The 6,648-nt window shown below is 44.5% G+C and overlaps 1 protein-coding gene across 3 annotated transcripts in view; it reads right to left on the reverse strand.

Annotated features, from left to right (window-relative positions):
- Positions 1 to 6,216, reverse strand: part of RCAN3 (RCAN family member 3) — a 35,852-nt gene extending 29,636 nt beyond the window's left edge. Inside the window, exon 1 of one of the 3 annotated variants that reach the window (XM_055574119.1) lies at positions 5,892 to 6,216. The gene's annotated coding sequence lies outside the window, so the exon portion shown is untranslated. The remainder of the gene's footprint in view (positions 1 to 5,891) is intronic. The other 2 variants (XM_055574118.1, XM_055574117.1) reach the window with 2 other exon arrangements.
- Between the last annotated feature and the right edge of the window lie 432 nt (positions 6,217 to 6,648).

A 6,648-nucleotide genomic window follows, 5' to 3' on the forward strand; every position in this document is an offset into this window, starting at 1 on the left:
ACCCGCATGACATGTGTCTATCAAGACCGTCTCTCGCTTCCGACAATTATTCTTAAGCCAGGAAAGATGTCACCGAAGTGAAGGGGGAAGCAGGATCTTGGGCACTAGAGGGGATGGTGGTTGAAAAACAACGTGACCCTGAGAGATTCTAATCTGCCCCCAAGTCCTTCCTGCCTTTGCACACGGAAAATCTCAGGTCTGTGTGAGTTACATACCTGGACTCCGCCTCTCTCTCCTGACATCTAGACTTGCAGACTAGTCTTTTTAGCTTTCCACTGAATATGCATAACTGGGTAGCCCACAGGCAACTACAACTGTTTAAAACTTCTTCCAGTAGATTATTGTGCTGGACATCTACAATCTGGAAAGGGGCCTGATAGGGGGCACATGGTATCTCATTGTGACTTTGATTGTAACCTTTTCTTCAAGACCAAGTTGTGGAGGGTAGTCTGTAGCTTTCACAGCACTGTGTTCATTTCGCTGTTAAGAGTACTTACGATTGTTTGTTTACAAATCACTCTTAGCTACCAGAGCATGAGTGCCTTTGAATCCCTAGTCCCTGGCCCAGTTTCTAGCTCACAGTATATGCTTAATAAGGATTGCTGAATGAAAGCAGACAGCATTGTGATACGGCAGCACAGACAAAGGAAAATTTAATTCTGTGTGAGGATGAAAGACAGCTTCTCAGAAGAGAATTTCAGCAAGAAAAGAATGGGGTGCATTCCAGGCGAAGCCAACAGTCCATGGACAAAGGCGGGGAGACAAAAAGGTCAGCAGGCACAAGACAGGAGGTCTGCTGTGGCCGGAACGGACCACGTTTGGTGGGGACGGCGGGAGACAAAGTCAGAAAGGTGGGTTCTGGCTGGGCTGCCTTGAAAGCAGGGTTGCAGAGTTCTGACATAGAAATTAGTCAAGTTTAGGGCTTCCCTGGTGGTCCAGTGGTTAAGAATCCATTGCAGGAGACACCGTTTCGATCCCTGGTCCATGAAGACTCCACACGCCGCAGGGCAGCTGACCGCGGGTGCCACAACTGCTGAGGCTGCACTCGAGAGCGGAGCTCCCCGGCTCGAGAAGCCACCACAATGAGAAACCCACACCCCACAGCCAGAGAAAGCCCGTGCGCAGCAACGAGAGCCCAGTGCAGACAAAAATAGATAAAAATTTAAAAAGTAGTCAATATTACCATGGTAGTGAAGGTTTTAGGCAGTTTAACTTCCAGTGTGACTTCAAGTGGGAGGTCTTTTTATCTCTTATCTTTTAAGAGACACTAATGCTTTATTCCCCGCCCCATTAAGAAGAGGCAAGGAAAACACTGGGCCTGGTTGGAGAGTCAGGGAGCTCCAAATGGCTAGATTTTAAAATTTGAGAAAGTCAAGCTATGTTTGGTAAGATTTTCTATTGGTCTCAAGTACCTTCTTCCAACCTCCAAAAAGAAAAAAAAAAAAAAATCAGAGCACAAGAAACAATCCTTCAGCTGACTTAAAAAAAAAATTTCTTAGAATGTTACACCTTCATTTCCTGTTTTCTGCCTTCATTTCAGGGCAACTTTTTCTTTTGATATAATTTCAAACAGAAAACTATAAGAATAGTACGAGAAATTCCTGTATACCCTTTTCTCAGAGTTACCAATTACTTACATTTTGGCCCATTTAAAAAATCATTCCCTCATTTTTCTATATACACGTTTTTCCCTGGAACCATTGAGATTAAGACAGTATTGCTCCTTTCACTCTCAAATAGTTCACTGTATAAGAACAAGATCATTTTCTTGTATAATCCACAGTTCAATTATCAAACCAAGTACTTTAACAATGATATAATACTGTTATTGAAATCAGAGTCTATTTTCAAGTTTTTCCAGTTATCCCCTATAACTTACATAGGTTATTTTATAGGTATTTCCCCTTCAGTTTTTTTAGATAATTGTTAAATTATTTGCCTTTCATCAAAAATTATTTCAATAATCTTTATAGTATTGCTACATTTTCTTCACTTATACATTAGTGTATACTTGATACAGTTTAACAGGATGGATTAATGAAATCCCATAGTAACTACAAATAAATCTGAACAATATATATCTCAGGAAGATTCAGGCTCAATAATCAGAATTTTCTAGATTTAAACTCTGTCTCCTGCCCCGAGTACTCCTGACCCAGGGATCGAATTCACATCTCTTGCGTCCTCCACTGGCAGGTGGAATCTTTACCACGGCACCACCTGGGAAGCCTGCCCCCTGTACTCGATGTCAGGCACATTAGTTCGCCTCCTTTTCTGTTTCCTCAACTATAAAATGGGGGTGATAAATCCTTATCCAATAAGGATATTAGAAGTACTAAATCAGAGAACACATGTTGGGTGCTCAGAATGATGCTTTGCATATAGTTGGTGCTCAATAATTAATTATTTTTACATAGGCATAATCTATGCCAATGTATTTTTGGGTGGAAAGGATCCCAATAATATCAGAACCTTTGATGGAACTGATATTAAAATTACAAAATGAGAAAAATACACACCCAAATGATCTAATGCCAGGTAACAAAAAGGACACAAAAATAAAGCTACAAAAACAAAACTAACACTTTGAATCATTTCAAGAAAACTGTTCAGTCGCAGCTATCAATAAAACCAGCTCCAAAGCAACCACTGGTGTGGTGATATAGTTCCAATATGAAATTATGTAAACATTTAAAAACAGAGAGCTAGCTGAAAAAGTCCACGGTGCACTTTTCAAGGACCTCAAAGAACTTTATGTTGTAATTCAGCGCATGCTGTATTAGAGACATCATCTTTCACCTGATGGTTCTCTTGCTGAAGGCCTGCTGTGAGATTTTTTTTTTGGATATAGCTTAAATCAACATTGTCAACCATTTCATAATTTTCTGATATCACAAATGCAGCTAGATGTGAACAGAGATGATCAGAATCAACCAGTGGAAAAAACAATCTTAGCACATCTGTAAAGAAATCATAAGTTATTTCAGCTGGTACTTAAGAAATAGCTTGATTTTATTAAGAAAAAAATTTACAGAAGTACACTGCTTCAATGTTGATATTACTGGAGTCTGTTAACTCTGCTCCGCTGCAACTCCTACAAGACTAAGGTGTCCCTCAATTTCCTAACTCATGGAAATATGGATGGGAAAGGGCTAGACCAATATCCATCAGCTTTTATAAGCAAAAGTCTGTGGTAATCAGGGTTTAGCATCATCTGCAGCACAACTGTAGCTGTGGCTGGCTTCTGGCAAATTGGTTCCTCATGGAAATATCAAATGAGTGGAAAACTCCAAGTAGCATGACCATCTGCTCAGATACAAGCCTTGTGACAAAAGTAATCATCAAGGGAAAATGTCAAGCACGTGAATCTGACTTTGCATTTTAAATTCTGATCAGGAAAAGGTAAATTCCTCTTCCAGGATTAAAAAATAATAATAATTTTTCAAAACAGTATGCTTCTCAGCTTGGTGAATGTTTAACATATCTTAGCTAGATGCAATTTATTATTTTCCGATGTGATCAATCCATACTGGAAGCAAACAAATACCTCATTTCCAGCTCCACACGTGCCCTGCTGAATAACCTGGGAAAAGTCATCTGGCTTTTTGAGTTACATTTTTCCTCTCAATATAAAATGAGGAAAATACTCAGAGATGATGTTGAACTACTAGATACCTTTTTAAAATTTCCATACTATAAGTTTAGACTAAATTCCTTTTTTTTTTTCCCTCCAAAAAAAGAACCCTCTGGATTGTCAGTGTGAGGGTTTCAAATAGCTATCCTGCAAGGCTGTTATCTGTCACTTCCTCCCCATTCACTACTTACAGGCAGAAAATCTTACTACTTTCTAGTAGTTGTGGTAAGGGAAAAAAAAATGGTGCCATAGTTAAGGTGAAAATTAGATTTTTGAATTTTGTATGTTTCAACGACCTGTGTCCGCTTTTCATATGTAATTCAGAAAGGGTCCTGTTATAATTACTGCGATGCAGTGAAGTACTTTTCAGCGGGAGAGAGAAGTAACAATAATCAACTGGCAGAACAAATGAAAATAACTGGTTTTAAAGAATAACTGAAGTACAGATATAAGGACTGATGCTATTTCTTTCGCAGCATATAATTCATTTCCCCTCACTATAACCTTTACATTCGAGGGGAAAAGTGGAGATCCACTGTCTGTCTGACCTCCACCTCCTGTAGTTCTCTGGGTCTAGATAATAAATGGCATTGAACTTCAGAGCTCCCATTATTTCACAGACTTCAGTCTAATGGATTTCCAAATCACACTATTTTTCATGATGCTTTGCTGAAGTCTTTCAACCACTATATCCTCCAGCCCCATACAAAATCTGTACTCACTTGTAACATGCACATGTTTAAAAGTTTTACAAATGTCATAATTCAATAGTGGAAAAAAAATCTTGCCTTCTCGAAAAGCACTGAGATCTCTTCCCACACTAAGAAAGAAGTTTTGCTAACCCAGTAAAACATAAAGCTGACAGCGTGGCTAAAGAAGGGGACCTGAGTTTTCAAGCCTTTCACTGTCTTCCTGCATCAAATGTCCGTTTCTAGAAAACCAGTACAAAATCGCCACCAAAAAGCACGACCGTCGGGTGACACACAAACATCTATATTCTGAGTCTCAATATTTTGTGTTTTATAATTTAGTATTTTGAACCACAACTAATGAAAACAGTCTTAAAATTAATCATTTTAAATCCTGTGTAATCACAGCTACAACGAGTCACGCGTGTGTTCTCCATCGGTTCTGACTCTTTGTGAGCCCCTGGACTGTAACCCGCCAGGCTCCTCTGACCATGGGACTTTCCAGGCAAGATTACTGGAGTGGGTTGCCATATCCTCCTCCAGGGGATCTTCCCGACTCAGGGATCGAACCTGCGTCTCCCAAGTCTCCTGCACCGGCAGGCGGATTCTTTACCAGGGAATCCCTCAATTGATTATCAAATAGTACATGTGAAACTCTATGAAATGCAGAGACTTCCAGGCTTCCGCGGTGGCTCAGCGGTAAAGAATCCGCCTGCCAATGCTGGAGACGTGGGTTCCATCCCAGGGTCGGGAAGGTCCCCTGGAGAAGAAAATGGCAACCCACTCCAGTATTCTTGCCTGGAGAATCCCATGGGCAGAGGAGCCTGGCGGGCTACAGTCCATCGGGTCGCAAAGAGTTGGACACGACTTAGAGACTAAACAACAACAGATAACTTTCAATAAGACGGAGTTAATACTTTTGAGCACTGCAGTAAAGAGTCATGTTAAATAATTCTGTTAGTATCTGCAACACGGACCCGAACTGCTCCCTGCCTGACGGAGATGATCAGATTTTGCACGGCAGCTGAGACAAGCAAGCTGAAAACAGACCTCTACCGCTCTACTGGCCCAGGCAGCAGAAGGAAGCAGACAGACAAGTTTCAAGAAGTTATCCAATAGGTAATGCGGTGGTTACCCACGCATCACTGAGAAAGGAGAGCAACAACAAAGATGGGCTTCCACCTTCTGGTCGCCCCGTTTTACCACCTGCCCCCCTTCTGCGTTCAGGAGCAGGATGGACCTGTCAGCTTTTCAAAAGGTCAAACAGCTGTTGGGAGACAGATCCTTTCTCTTGGTTGTGTTCTGCAAATACACCACCCCAGAGCTGTCAGAGAAGACCCTGGGCGCGAGAAGGGCTGGACCCGGGAGGCAAAGGCGCAGCATCTCTGGGGTCTGACGCACAGGAGCGCCCACCTCTCCAGGGCACAGGCGGACTGTTTCTTTCTTTCTTTCTTTCTTTCTTTTTGGTAACTTTCCACACCCAGTGCACCCCAATCCTCCCCAGAGCCAGGTGCAGAGCCTGCTAGGAGAGGCGGGCGCGGGCCCCACTTGGCGAATCGGAGACTCACCTGCGCGCGTGGTCGCCGCAGCAGGCAGGCAGGTAAGGGAAGGAGAGGCCGGGGCTGCCAGACGGGCTACGCGGGAGCTCGGGGTCGCAAAGGGGCTGGGCCTCTGGGGAGACACGACGGGAGGTGGCCGCGGCTGAATCTTGTGGCACAGAACAAGAAGGTCCGCCACGCCCTCGGCCCCGGCGCGAGCTACTCCCTGGGCGCAGGGCGCGAGCCGCGACCGGGCGAGCTGGGTGGTTGGCTTCGGGCGCGCGCACCCGGCCCCGCGCGGCTCAGCTCCGCCTCCGGCGAGCGCGCGCGGCGCAGGCGCTCGAGGTCTGCCGCCCGGCAGGGGCGCGCCGGGCCCCGACGCCGACAGGAAGCGGCCACGCCCCTCGTGTGCGGCCGTGTGGGCGGGGCGCGGCTGCGCGCACTTGGCTTGCAGCCCCGGGTTTTCTCTTCCGCGGAGAGCTCGGGGGCTCGGGCCGTCACGCTGGGTGCGTGGTGTTCAGGTTCCCCCGACGGCTGGACCTTAGGCGATCTTTGCGTCTTGCATCGTGACCAAAAGTAGCTTATCTCTTTTTTATTTTTTTTCCTGTTTGGCCCCATTATGTCGATGGCAAGAATAATTAGTAGGAATATTACGAACATTTACTGCGAGCCAATTACTATGTACACTGCACCGCGTGCTTTGCAGGATTTACCTCACGTAACCTCTCAAGCAGCGAACCGAACATTGTTATCCTCCTTTTATAGAAGAGATGGGCTTCCAGGAGCT

The sequence above is a fragment of the Bubalus kerabau genome, chromosome 3 (genome assembly GCF_029407905.1).
Source record: "Bubalus kerabau isolate K-KA32 ecotype Philippines breed swamp buffalo chromosome 3, PCC_UOA_SB_1v2, whole genome shotgun sequence".
In the NCBI taxonomy this organism is placed as follows: domain Eukaryota; kingdom Metazoa; phylum Chordata; class Mammalia; order Artiodactyla; family Bovidae; genus Bubalus; species Bubalus kerabau.